Source organism: Phoenix dactylifera, chromosome 12, assembly GCF_009389715.1.
Source record: "Phoenix dactylifera cultivar Barhee BC4 chromosome 12, palm_55x_up_171113_PBpolish2nd_filt_p, whole genome shotgun sequence".
Taxonomy (NCBI): Eukaryota; Viridiplantae; Streptophyta; class Magnoliopsida; order Arecales; family Arecaceae; genus Phoenix; species Phoenix dactylifera.
In genome coordinates this window covers 340,243-355,210 of record NC_052403.1, presented here as the reverse complement: position 1 = coordinate 355,210, position 14,968 = coordinate 340,243, and the positions used below count along the sequence as shown (strand labels likewise).

The 14,968-nt window shown below is 50.4% G+C and overlaps 1 long non-coding RNA gene across 1 annotated transcript; it reads right to left on the bottom strand.

Annotated features, from left to right (window-relative positions):
- Positions 1–10,433: 10,433 nt before the first annotated feature.
- LOC103715498 lies at positions 10,434–12,275 on the bottom strand. Its single transcript, XR_605403.3, has 3 exons — positions 11,877–12,275; positions 11,382–11,454; positions 10,434–10,597 (listed from the first exon to the last, which is right to left on the bottom strand). It is a non-coding gene; the product is annotated as an uncharacterized LOC103715498 (long non-coding RNA).
- Between the last annotated feature and the right edge of the window lie 2,693 nt (positions 12,276–14,968).

Genomic DNA, 14,968 nt, shown 5'->3' with positions numbered 1-14,968 from the left:
CATATCCTGCCGCTGCTTCAGCATTTATTGCGCATGGCTACTGTAAACCTCCAGTTCACTCAACAATCAATGCGGATCTCCGGCTTACTCCACAATTAATGCGGATCTCCGGCTTACTCCACAATTAATGCGGATCTCCGGCCTACTCTGCAATTAATGCGGATCTCCGGCTTACTCCACATTTAATGCGTATGGCTCCTGTCATCTACGGACTCTCAGCTCTCCACGGCAAGTTAGCCCAGCAGAGTCTGGTCAACCATGATAAGTCTCTGATCTCGGACATACCTCCGACACCAATGCAATGATTCGCCTGGTAGCGTACTGGTTCGGGTCGTACGACGCCCTCACCGCCGACATCAGCACAATGATTCGCCTGACCGTGCGCCGACCTGAGCCACATGCCGAAGCCGTACTATGGCCTCGCCCTGTTACATCACAGGTAAACCGACCCCCACCTATAAAAGGGAGCCTTGGCTTCTCAGGAGGGGGTTGGGAAATTCCGTGCCCTACAAACACTGTTTATCTCCTCTTTACACACTTTGCCCCCTCCCTGACTTGAGCGTCGGAGGGCCGGCGCCGGAAAGCCCGGCCACCGGCTTGCCTGCAGGCACCCCAGACGGTGGACGCCGCCCCGCTGACGGATCGCCGCCCGCCGTGAGGACCCCCTGCTCCCTCTCTCCGGCCACCCCAAACGGAGGACGCCGCCCGCCGACTGGTCGCCGCCCCGCCGTGGTGACCCGCAGCTCCCCCTCCCTCGACCGAAGATTGCCCCCGGGTCCAATTTCCAGCAACAGTTGACGCTAGAGGAAGGGGCCGAGTAGCAGTCATGAAGTTGAGAAGTAAGGGAGCCTCCAACGTCTCCCGGCGTCCCCCGCAAAGTCCTGGACGCTCCGTCCAGAATTCTCCAACTCCGGCTGACCCAGTTCCTCAGGTCCAGCCGGAACAGTTCAATGCCTTAGTACAACAAGTCCAGGCCCTGCCGCCCGCCGTTCAGGGCCTGCGACGCGAGGAAGCTTTACCAACGCTTCCCCCGCGGGCCCAGGTCCCCGCCGGAATTTCCTCCCAACGGCCCGGTTCTCCCCGGCCAGAATTTACATGGCTCCTCCAGAGCCAACAACGAAGAGCGGACTTCCCCCCAGAGAGAGCTACCGGGGGAAGATTTCAACAGAAGACTCCAGCCCTTCTGAGGCTGAGTCAGCCCCGGACCGCCGTGAGCCGGCGCAAACCGCGGCGACAATCCCGCGGGTGGGGGAGCTCGACAGAAAGGTTGAGCACTTGGAGCGCCAAATTGCAGCGCTCCACAGTAAGAAGGCGAGGCAGGAGGGAGACTTTGAGTTCACTACCAAGTCCCCCTTCTCCTGCCAGATCGAGGATGAGCCGGTTCCCGCAAGGTTCAAAATGCCTCAGGTGGAGCCCTACAGCGGAATTACCGACCCCCTCGACCACTTGGAGAGCTATCGGGCCCTCATGGCCCTACAAGGGTCCTCGGAGGCCATACTTTGCAAAGCCTTCCCAGCAACCCTCCGAGGGACCGCTCGGCTTTGGTTTTCTGGACTGAAGCCGAACACGGTATTCTCTTTTGAGCAGCTCGGCAGGCAGTTCGCCACCAATTTTGCTGCCAGCCGGCGCCAGCGACGGACGTCAGACTCCCTCCTGGACATCAAACAGAAAGAGGGGGAGTCCCTCAAAAAGTACGCTGGACCGCTTCACCGCCGCCACATGGGAGGTCCGCGAGCTCGACCAGTCGATAGCCATGTCGGCTCTGGAAGACTGGGGTTCGCTCCTACCGATTCCTCTTCTCCATCGAGAAGAGCTTCCCGGCCGACTTCACTGAGATGTTGGCCCGGGCCCGGAAGTATGCCAAGGCCGAGGAGGCAGTCGCCTCTAGGCGGGGAGCAATTGAGCCCGCCTCGAAGAAGCAGAAGAAAGCGCCGCGAGGAGCGCGGCCGACAGAGGAGCCGATCCCCCCGCCCATGAGAAGAATCTCCCCCGACTGAGGAGCCCGCCCCGTCAGCAGGGGCGACCTCAGCAGAGGACCCCTCCCCGACCGAGGTCCCCGCTACGGCCTCGGACGCACCCAGGGAGCGTACGATAACTACACACCCATCAACGCTCCCCGGGCCGAGATCCTGATGGAAATCGAGGGTCGGGGACTTCTTCCGACCCCCGCCTCTTATGCGAGACAACGAAAATTCCCCCGTAATCCCAGGAAGTACTGTCACTTCCACCGAGACCGTGGGCACGACACGGAGGACTGCTTCCAGCTCCGGGACGAGATAGAAGCGCTCATCCGTCGGGGAGTACTCAACCGGTTCGTGAGGAACCGACGTGAGGAAAGGAGGGCCGGCGGAGAACATCGTACCGTCCGAAAATCCGGACGACAACAGGCCCGTTGCCGGCACCATCAACATGATGGGAGGGCCTCGGCAGGAACGGCCGCCCAGGGAGCACCCCCGAAGCGCCCACGCACTGATGAAGTCCATCTCGTTCTCGGACGAGGGACTTAGAAGGGGTTGAGACCCCTCACGATGACGCTGTGGTCATCTCAATGATTGTAAATAGGTTTGATGTAAAGCGTGTCCTAGTTGACAATGGAAGCTCAGCCAACATTTTGTATTATCATGCCTACCAAAAAATGGGGTTGCCAGAAGGACATCTCCGGAGAATCAATGCCCGCTGGTCGGGTTCACCGGAGATTCGATCCCGGTTGAAGGTGAGGCCAGCTTCCTTGTCACAGTTGGCCTCGCTCCCCGGGAGAGCACTGTGAGGACGGACTTCCTGGTGGTCCGTCTGCCCTCGGTCTACAACGCCATCCTTGGGCGGCCAGGGCTAAACGCCCTTCGGGCCGTGGTTTCCACCCGCCATCTGCTCATGCGGTTCCCCACCGGCCAAGGAGTAGGCGAGGTCTGCGGAGACCAGCTGGTCGCTAAGCAATGCTACATGGTGGCCCACGGAGTAAAGCAACCGACCGAGGCGACAATTCAGCCAACAGGCCCCTCATTGCCCATAGAAACCCTCGATGCGAGGGACACCCTCTGGAAGAAGCAAGTAGAGCCCGGTGAGCTTCTTATTCAAGTTCCACTGCAACAAAATTTTCCCGAGCTAACTGTGCAGGTCGGCTCCGGCCTCGGCGCCCGCGAGAGGGATCGCCTCGTCAGCTTCCTGCGGGACAATACTGACGTCTTCGCCTGGTCGCCTCGGACGTGCCGGAAATTGACCCTGAGGTCATGGTCCACCGACTCCAGGTGAGGCCAACCAGCAGGCCTGTAAAGCAGAAGAAAAGGGGCTCCGCCCCGGAACGGCAACGAGCTGCTGCCGAGGAGGTGGACAAACTCCTCGGAGCCGGCTTCATCCGGGAGGTCTCCTACCCGGACTGGCTCGCCAACGTAGTCCTCGTAAAGAAGGCCAATGGAAAATGGCGTATGTGCGTGGACTACACCGACCTGAACAAGGCCTGCCCGAAAAGACAGCTTCCCCCTTCCAAGCATCGACCAGCTCGTCGACTCCACTTCAGGACACCAACTGCTAACTTTTATGGACGCCTTTTCAGGGTACAATCAAATCCGAATGGCGCCGGAAGACGAGGAAAAGACGGCCTTCATCACCGACAAGGGCACCCACTGCTACAAGGTGATGCCTTTCGGCCTGAAGAATGCTGGAGCCACCTATCAGAGCTGGTCAGCCAAATTTTCAAAGATCAGATCGGCCGAAATATGGAAGTCTACGTGGACGACATGCTGGTAAAAAGCCGAGCGGCGGAACACCACATAGCCGATCTCAACGAGACATTCACCAAGCTCAGGAGATACCAAATGAAGCTCAACCCGGCGAAGTGTGCGTTCGGGGTCACCTCGGGCAAGTTCCTAGGTTCATAGTGACCCAACGCGGAATTGAAGCCAACCCGGAGAAAATCCGGGCACTGCAAGAGATGTCGCCTCCGAAGACAGTTAAGGAGGTGCAGCGGCTCGCAGGGCGAGTTGCCGCCTTGGGAAGGTTCGTCTCTCGGTCAGCCGAGCGCTGCCTCCTTTCTTCAAAAGCCTCAAACAGCCGAAAGACTTCCGGTGGTCAGAAGAATGCCAGCGAGCCTTTGAAGAGCTCCGGAGCCTTCTGGCCTCTCCCCCGCTGCTCACCAAGCCCCAGAAGGGCGAGGTTCTTTATCTATACCTGGCCGTCTCCCCGGCCGCAGTGAGCTCAGTCATCGTCCGGGAAGAGGACAAGCTCCAAAAGCCGGTCTATTACACCAGCCGGGTTCTCAGGGATGCTGAGACCCGATATTCTAAACTTGAGAAGACCATCTTCGCTCTCATCATCTCGGCTCGGAGACTCAGGCCTTACTTCCAAGCCCACACAATAGCTATATTGACCGACCAGCCCTATGAAGCAAATATTGCAAAGGTCGGATCGTGCGGGGAGGATCGCCAAATGGGCGGTCGAGCTCGGAGAATTTGACCTCGAATATCGGCCCAGGCCGGCCATCAAAGCTCAGATACTCGCCGACTTCATCGTGGAATGTACCCTGCCGGACGACCCCGAGTTGCTCCCGTATCCACGGAGGAAGCACCGAGGCCACCATGGGTCCTACACTCGGACGGGTCTTCAACTTCGGGGCGGTAGCGGAGCCGGGCTCATCCTCACCAGTCCAGATGGAGTGGTGGCCGAGCAAGCCTTGCGCCTCGAATTCCCGGCCTCGAACAACGAGGCCGAGTATGAGGCTCTCATCGCCGGACTCAAGCTGGCGAAAGAACTGAAAGTGGAAGACCTGACGGCCTTCAGCGACTCCCAGCTGGTAGTGAACCAGATCCAAGGAGACTTTGAAGCTAAAGAAGCCATCCATGCAAAAGTATCTCCAAAAGGTGCGGGAACTTACGTCTGCCCTGAATTCTTTCAATATTCAGTACATTCCCAGAGCGGAAAATCTCAGGGCAGACCAGCTGTCCAAATTGGCAACCTCCCGCATGAGCGAGCTTCCCAAGGGAACAATGCTCGAGTATCTTCAGATCCCCAGCACGGAGGAACCCGAGCCCACCATGTGCATCGACTCCGAGCCAAGCTGGATCGATGGGCTCGTCTGCTACCTCCAAGACGGGACCCTACCTCATGACGAGACGGAGGCTCGCCGAATCAAGCGCCAAGCCCCCCGGTATGTCTTTGTACGAGAATAGGCTTTATCGACGATCATTTACTTCTCCCCTTCTCAGATGCCTCCGCCCCTCCGAGGCGGACTATGCCCTCCGAGAGGTCCATGAAGGGATCTGCGGAAATCACCTGGGGGGTCGGGCACTGGCCCATAAGATCCTGCGGCAAGGATATTACTAGCCCACACTCCAGAAAGATGCGAATGGATTTCGTCCGGAGGTGCGATCGGTGTCAACGAAACGCCAATATCCAGCGCCGACCTTCGGCCCTGCTGACTTCCATCATCGCCCCCTGGCCATTTGCCCAATGGGGGATCGACATCCTGGGGCCCTTTCCCCTAGCCTCCGGATAAAGAAAGTTCCTGGTCGTCTCCATTGACTACTTCACCAAATGGGTCGAGGCCGAACCCGTCGCCCGGATTACCGAGCAAAAGATGCGGGACTTCGTGTGGAAGTCCATAATTTGCAGATTCGGACTACCCCGTATCCTTATATCCGACAATGGTCGGCAATTCGATAATGTCCATTTCAGGAAATTTTGCTCTGAGCTCGGCATCGACCACCGCTTCACCTCGGTTGCTCATCCCCAGACAAACGGGGAAACCGAGGTAACTAACCGCACTATTTTGCAGGGACTCAAGGCTAGGCTTGATCGGTCCAAAGGACAGTGGGTCGAGGACTTGTACAACGTCCTCTGGGCGTATCAGACTACTTTCCGACTGCCCACAGGAGAGACCCCCTTCAACCTAGCATACGGCACTGAAGCCGTCATCCCGCTAGAGATCGGCATTCCTTCTCCAAGGGTGGAGCACTACGACCCTGACACCAATTCCTCCCAGCTCAGGGGCAACTTGGACCTCGTTGAAGAGACACGAGAGGTCGCCCGGGTTCGTATGGCAAGATACCAACAGAGAACGGCCCAATACTACAACTCCAGAGTCAAGCCCAAGCTCTTCAAAGTGGGGGACCTCGTCCTCAGAAGAGCCGAGTCTTCTCAACCGACCGAGCAAGGAAAGCTCGCCCCAAATTGGGAAGGGCCGTATCAAATCGCCCGGTACAACGACCAGGGGCGTACAAATTGAAGTCCCTGTAGGGGACTCTGATCCCGCGAAGCTGGAACTCTGAGAATCTACGAGTGTACTACCAATGAAACCCCATGGGGTTTAAGACGATCGGGACCATAGATTCAATCTCTTTTCTGCGAATGAATCGCCTATTTCAATGATTACAATTCTCTTCTAATGTTGGGTCGTTTTGTGATCCTCAGATTCCTCGACTGAGATCGGGATGCCCCGAGGCTCGACCGTAGAGTCCCAAACTCCCTCGACCTCGAGAAGTATCGCAGGACGATGGGACATCGGCTTGGCGCAAAATTCCCTCGACTGAGGTCGGGATGCCCCGAGGGTCGACCGTAGAGAACCAGACTCCCTCGACCTCGGGAAGCATCGCAGGTCGGTAGAGCGTGCCCAGACCTGCCGACCTGACGAACGATCCCTCGACTCAGGTTGGGATGCCCCGAGAGTCGACCGTAGAGAACCAGACTCCCTCGACCTCGGGAAGCGTCGCAGGTCGGTAGAGCGTGCCCAGACCCGCCGACCTGACGAACGATCCCTCGACTAAGGTCGGGATGCCCCGAGGGTCGACCGTAGAGAACCAGACTCCCTCGACCTCGGAAAGCGTCGCAGGTCGGTAGAGCGTGCCCAGACCCACCGGCCTGACGAACGATCCCTCGACTAAGGTCGGGATGCCCCGAGGGTCGACCGTAGAGAACCAGACTCCCTCGACCTCGAGAAGCGTCGCAGGTCGGTAGAGCGTGCCCAGACCCGCCGACCTGACGAACGATCCCTCGACTAAGGTCGGGATACCCCGAGGGTTGACCATAGAGTCCCAAACTTCCTCGACCTCGGGATGCACCACAGGTCAGCAAAGCGTCCACAGACCCGCCGACCTGACGCGAGATCCCTCGACCAAGGTTGGGGCGCCCCGAGGTCTGACCATAGGGTCTCAAGCTCCCTCGACCTCGCAAAAAGCTACAAATCAATAAAGTCTCCCCAAATCCTCAACCTCGGCGGGTGCCGTCGGGTCCGTGAGAAGCCCGAGCCCCCTTAAAGTCAAAAATGACTCCGGAGGTCGACGAGGAAGGGAGGCAACCTACTCCGCCATGTGAAGCACAACTCTGAGAAGGCAAGAGGTACATCTAACTCGACGCCCTCCTTGTCAAATTTTATCTACATACTGCTAAGCGGAGTCTCATCCGACGTTGGAGTCTTATCTCGCCCCAAAGCCGGGCTTCTCCAATGGGTCGGCTTAAGACCGATCTCCTAACCACATTATGCATGCTCCGCTCATCAAGTCTCCACAATTTGTACAAAGTCTTCATAAACTAGGGCCCAACACGGCCCCCATGCGTAAACTCCGATATTTAGCTGAAAAAGTAGTCCCGGCCGCGAGTGTACCAGCCAAACACAGATACCAAGGCAATCTTTGAAAATCCCAGCCTTGCTCACCGAAATCTCGGCAGAGTCCGAGAACGATAACTATGAAAACCTTCGGCAATAACTTGATTATTAGCCCACGTTCCCCGCGAAGGATCCGGAGTTGAGTTCGGGAACCCGACTAGACCCCCGAATAACGGCACGCACAGACCTAGCCCGGTCTTACTTGAAGGGCTAAGGCCCGACTCTGATGCCTTAGTAGCCTAAAGGCCAGGCGTGGCAGATTCTGCCATTCTAAGATCCGAGTTATAGGACTTAGAGAAATTTTCTAGAAACCTAAGCTCGGAGCTCCCTTTGGTCGGAATAACTAAAATCCGAGAAGGACAAGATATAACTCAGGAAAACTAAAATACAAAGTTAGAGGTCGTCGAGGCGGTTAGCTAAGGATCTAGCCTCATTCACGACAAGAAAGGGAAAGACGAGCACAGAATGACAAAAGTATTTTTTCATTGACAAAGGGCCGGAAGGCCAATTACAAAATTGGAGGTCGGCCATCCAAGAGCCGACCTCGGATACAATGAAAAAGAAAAAATACGCCAAGTCTTAAGCGGCGGCAGCAACATCCGCGGGGTCGTCCACGGTGATGACCTCGGGACCTTCAGCCAGCACAGGCTCGGGGTCTTCTCCAACTGGCTTAGCACTTCCCAGATCATGCCATCCCCCTTTCCGTTTCAAGTCAGCACCTTTCTTTCTCCCTAACTTGTCTTGCCCACGCTTCTTTAGCATCTCTATCAGGGAAGGATCCATCTTCTCCGCCTGTGCCTCCACAATCTCGTCCGCTGACATGAAAAAATACGCCAAGTCTTAAGCGGCGGCAGCAACATCCGCGGGGTCGTCAGTTCACTCAACAATCAATGCGGATCTCCGGCTTACTCCACAATTAATGCGGATCTCCGGCCTACTCTGCAATTAATGCGGATCTCCGGCTTACTCCACATTTAATGCGTATGGCTCCTGTCATCTACGGACTCTCAGCTCTCCACGGCAAGTTAGCCCAGCAGAGTCTGGTCAACCATGATAAGTCTCTGATCTCGGACATACCTCCGACACCAATGCAATGATTCGCCTGGTAGCGTACTGGTTCGGGTCATACGACGCCCTCACCGCCGACATCAGCACAATGATTCGCCTGACCGTGCGCCGACCTGAGCCACATGCCGAGCCGTACTATGGCCTCGCCCTGTTACATCACAGGTAAACCGACCCCCACCTATAAAAGGGAGCCTTGGCTTCTCAGGAGGGGGTTGGGAAATTCCGTGCCCTACAAACACTGTTTATCTCCTCTCTACACACTTTGCCCCCTCCCTGACTTGAGCGTCGGAGGGCCGGCGCCGGAAAGCCCGGCCACCGGCTTGCCTGCAGGCACCCCAGACGGTGGACGCCGCCCGCTGACGGATCGCCGCCCCGCCGTGAGGACCCCCTGCTCCCTCTCTCCGGCCACCCCAAACGGAGGACGCCGCCCGCCGACTGGTCGCCGCCCCGCCGTGGTGACCCGCAGCTCCCCCTCCCTCGACCGAAGATTGCCCCCGGGTCCAATTTCCAGCAACAAATTTAAAAAAAAAAAAAAGGTATCTTTTGGCAATTCACAATATAATAGATACTTTTTTTGCATCTTAGGATCTAAGCATCGCTGTTATTTTTGACCCGAAGGGGGGCCATGAGCAAGATTTTTTTATATATAAAAAAAAAAGAAACGTCAAATTTTAAACTCAATCCGGACGTGTTACAAGAACTTTTCATCCGAAAAATATGTGTGATGATGAAGAGAAGCCGTTAATGATGAAAGGTAGCACTGAGCGCGACGTCAAAGTTACGTTGGGGTATATGTGGTATGATTGATGAACTTATTTCAAGCTTGCAGGTACCACGCTACATCAAGCTCGAAAGAGAAATCCTGCTTTGATTATAGGATACGTCAAGTAACTCATAAGAGAGGGGGGAGAGGAAAATAAAAGAAAAAAAAAAAGGAAGGAAGAAAGAAAAAGAAAACAAGACCTCAAAGTCTACGTAAAGCTGAAAGCAGCTCACTTAATTGTGTAGCCTACGACGATGGCTTAAAAGTGGAACCATCGCAATGATGCCTCCAATTCTCCTTCAGAGAATCCTAGGACGAGGAACACAAAAAAGGATCGATGTAGGAGCTAGAGGTGTGGATTACTAAACAAATTCTGTTGGATCGGAGGATGGTCGAAGATGCCCGAATCTCTTGGACAACGTGATGAAACTTTTTGACGTTTCAGTTGGGATATTATTAAACTATTAAAAAGGACTTGCTGCTGCCGTAGGGAACTGGTCCCATCAGGTGCCGAGTTGGTGGTGATCGTTGGAGTTCCCAGCTCGCATGTTATTCAGATTGGAGAGTTTGGATAGGTTGGATGGTGGAGGAACGGTTTTCGGACGACACTCTAATACTGGCTCCTGTCTGAAATAATACCTGCTAGAGTATGTCTGATGGGGGACTCTTGATGCTTAAGCAGAACGACTCTTAGAGAATAGGAGAAAGCTTGAGAGGAGCGGCAGGTAGCATAAGAAAGCCAAAAAAAAAAATATACGAAAGAGAACCTACCTGAAGAACTTCCGGAAGCATAATATATAGACAAGGGTCAGAAATCATTGCCGAGTAGTTTGAAGAAGATATTCTAGTCGATAATGCATCTTGCTCGTAGTGTCATACCTTGAACCTGACATCTGAGTCAACTATGTGACACGAGTCACACGACCGCATGAATCTTAGAACGATGGCCGGAGATTATGCAAGGCCTAAGATGAACAATATCCAAATAATTTCAAAATTTTAAAACAATAATTAATAGTCAATTTAATCCAATAAAACTGCTATAAATAAATAACCAGCTTGCTCAATTACAAAATTTTAGATTTTTGTCAGTATCAGAAATAACTAACTAATTAATAACTCTGAATCTTGAACTCTACATTCCACTCATTGTGACTACATGCCATGTGTCTCTGAAAAAAATGTAAGAGATAAATATTAGCTTTTCAAGACTAGTAAGAATTCCAACACACCCACACCTCACAATAATAAATGAGAAAAATAACAAAACAATTTTATCTAAATTTCATGCTACAAAATACCATAATTGCAAAATAAGCATGACACACAAATCTTTAAAAGGTAACAAATCATATCAAATAGTTTTCTCAAATTAGCTTATATCGGATCTGATAACATTAAGTTCTCAGCTCTAGACTACCATAACCATATTTTTGGCCCGTGACGAGGTATCAATAGTACCACATTTCTGGCCCATAGCAGGGCATCAACAACACTACTTTTCTGGCTTGTGGCAAGCATCGTTTTTTGGCCCATGGTGGAGCATGAACAGTACTATATTTCTAACCTATGGCGGGCATCAACAGTATCATATTTCCAGCTTATGGCAGGGCATAACAGTACCATATTTTCGACCTATAGCGAGGCATCAACAACATGGCTTATTCAAGGCACCACAACCAACCATGCAAATATACAATTCAATAGCATGCTTATTATGTGAATATAACTCAACGTCGTACCCTTCCACAAGTATCAAAGCCTTACAAATCAAGATCAGTAATACATGATACATTCTTTCACAAAGATTCCTATATACTTAACAAATAAATATATAATAAGCAACCACCATACAAAGCACAATCACTGATGCACAAAATAATTATATACAAATAAAGACGATTAATGTCTGAAAATTCTTACCTCTACTCCTAACAAACTCAAATCAATTCATACCTGATTTAGGAACCGTAATAACTGCGGCATCAAGAACCTTGCTCAATGTTCCTCTGTCCCCGGAGATTGTTCCCTATAGTACCAAATGCAATATTAAAATAAAAACCATAAATAGAAAATCAACTATCTATAACCCTCTACTAGGGTTCACCAAGGTCCATCACTGCGTCCCTGAATCTCTCTTCCACAAATCTTCAACCCAATTAGAGAGAGAACTCTCTTCTTCTCCTTCCCCATAGCAGGGGAAACATCTCCCTCTCCTTCTCAACCCATACCATGGAGGAACTAATGGACAGCAGTCCCCAGTGGCGGTGATAATGACAGCCTCGAACAACGAGTCGCGGCCAGCAGCGATTAGCGAAAACCAAAGAAGAAAACGAAGAAACAAGGACTGCCCTATTTGATGCCATCCGACAGCTCGTCGACCCAAGTCAAATGACAAATGCAGCCAGAAGACCATAAAAAAGAAAAGGAGAAGAGCAGCTGGGGTCCTACCTCAGTCCGACGATCCTTTCCGGCGAACATCGAAGGAAGAAACTTGGAGACCGAGGCTATGAAATCGCCAGTGATTCTCGCTATTTTCGTTGGTGGAGTTTGTAGGAGGGGATCAATGCTTATTTATAGATAGTTTCCTCAGTTTTTGCCCATCTTTGGATCACCCTAGGACTCCCGAATTTTGGCACGATCAGGGAGGAAGAAGGCTCCTAACTGGAGTCTTCCTCCCCGTCCCTCACGTGCAATGCACATTCGAGAACCCCAAGGGCTCAGGCCTCTTTAGGCTAGCCCACTAGCCCAAGAGATTCTGAGACGTAAATTTTTTCTGCATTTTTTGGTAGCGGGATTTGCTTGGATACCGCATTTGTCGAGAAACAACGAGCAATATGGTTGACTTGTTGCCATATATGGATGGAATCTGAGATTCATTGAACTCGCTGCACGCTCTTTGGATGGTCAATGTGGCAAGTTTTGAATGGTTAGCCTGGAACTAGGTGCCAAGCGTTTATTAGCCGGTTCGTATTGCAAGCATAGGTCGGTTCCGAGATATATCAGGCTACATGTGTACCATGAATTCGTGCACTTTGCTCTCTCATCCTCCTTGATGCTGCTTAATTTATGACAGGAATGATAACATATCTTGTACTTTTACATCAAGTGACCAAAACCCGTTCCGATGCTTATTAGGTTGTTGCTTAAATGGTTAATTTTGTGGCGGAACACAGACGGGTGAAGAAACTCAAACTCCGACTGGTCACAGCTTCTACTTGATTTGGCTTGGACAAAGCACCGTGTTTTTCTGCGGGTGCTGGCTCTACCGCGGCCTCTTTCTGATCATGTCACGAAGAGGTTCGCGCTTGAGAGATGGGCCCAGTTGGAGATCTGTGTTTGGGCCATGTCAGGAAGAACTCTAGAGGCCGAATGGCTCCAACAAACCTAAAATGGCCCAACTATCGCATGTAACACGTTCCACCCCTAATAAGCAAATTGACTGATTGCATTATGTAATATGTATTGTAAGTAGGTCAACACCCCATAATAGTAAAAGGCTAGACATTGTATTGAAAAGAAAAAAAAATTAAAGGCTAGACACGTTCTTCTTGACTTGCATCTTAATGATGTGCCATCAAAAGTTTATCAAATTCTCCAATAGATGTTGCTGGAGACGTCTATTTTGAGATGTTGACATCCGATGGCGACCTCAATTGCAGAATATTTTGCCCCCAAACAACTTGATGATGATTGTAAAATTGATTTATGCATTGAGTGCACGTTTAGTTCACGACTGGAATCAGAATGGATTGGATTGGAACCAGGAATAGTCATATCTTCTGGCGTATTTGGTTTGTGGTCGAAGTCGGAATGAAATTTGAATATTAGAAGAGAGAGTAAGAATTGGGTTTTCGAGGATTGGAGCATTTCTATTTTCTCTAGAATCGGAATGCGAATGATCCCTCTAACCAAACGGCTGAAATGGGAGTAACTTATTTTTATTTTTATTCTAGAGTTCAACTTCCACCTACCGAACATAGAAATTTTGCTTTCATGGTTTTAGTTGGAGTCAATGTGCTAACCCAAGAAATAAGCTATAGAACCTGCACGGTCATTTACTAGTAAGACCCTTTTTTTATTCTTTCTTTGCTTACCTGTCGATATTCTTTTTTTAATTTTTTTATAATTTTCTGTTAAGATTGTCCTACCAAATCACAGCCTATTACATGTTCGAAGAGCAACCAAATCATCCCTGGGATGCTATTTTCCCCCATCGTTTAAGCGTTGTCGAGCGAAGGTGATCTCATGAAGGATAAGTTGCAGCGTCCGCGTATGGGCCGGTAGGACTCCCAATCTGGCTAAAAGGGGGTTACAGTGCTGGTATCATTGCAAGTGTGGAGTAATCAAGAGTCCAGAAACCATAAATAAAGCTGCTTTTAAAAGCCAATCAACAGCATGATTGGCTTTTCTATAAACATGAACAATGATAATTTCAAAGCTCCTAGGAAACAAGAAATCCAGAGTTAGTGAGTTGAAAAGAGGAGCCTGTTGTTGCATATAAATCATTCTGTTAGATACCTAGTTATATTATTCCTAAGATCTTAGATTAGGGCTGAAATCGGATCGAATACAGATCAGATACTAGCATATCTTCATCCGTATTTGTTTTATTTGATAAATACAGATACGGATATGAACGTTAATCGTATGAAAAAATTTATATTTATATATGTTTTAAACAAATATAGATACAGATCGGATACCGAAAGTATGGATATAAATCGAATAATTAAACTTTATTACTGCAGAATGAAATATACTACTAAATAGATGATAAATCAAGTGTAATTGCATGTTAATGTGGTTTTTTTTAATGTTCATAAGTACGATATGAAATTAAATAGGGTTACAAATGGAATCAGATATTCAGATACAGATCAGATAGTTGTCTATTCATATCTATTTTTTTTTTTTAATGGATGTGGATACGGGTGGGGTCGGTTAAGATTAGGGCAGTAGGTTTAGTTTCAATTTCCAATCCAACGTATGAAGAATCAAAAACTTAAGCCGAATCTGCAGCAATTAGAGAATCAACTGATGAAGCATATGAATCAATTACCACAACTTGATTCCTGATTATCGATACGAAACTGGAACACATAATTAGCGTATGTAAGGTAAGGTTGTATGATCTCTGGATGCTCAAATTTTTATACATAGCCGGATGGATTCAGATGCAAAAAAAAGTTTCTAATGAATAATATCTGATCTGCCTTCAGCCCTATATTTTGGATTAATGCATCTTGTTGACACCACAAATTTCCAAAGCTCCATTTTTTTACTCGGCTTCTTTTGTCATTCTTTTTCCACATGATGGATACTATTGTCTGATAACATTATCCAACCTCCAACCGAGCCTTCACTGACCTCCCAAAACATTCAAACCCACACCCATTCATTCAAGGCAGTGCCAACTCCAGTGGGGGCCGCCTGCGTGGAGTCATGCTCCACGGAAAGCTTCCGACGGGACATCAAATAACGTGGCAAATGGGTTAATTACTAAGTCTATAGATTGGGACAAGCAGGAGGGAGTGGGTGCG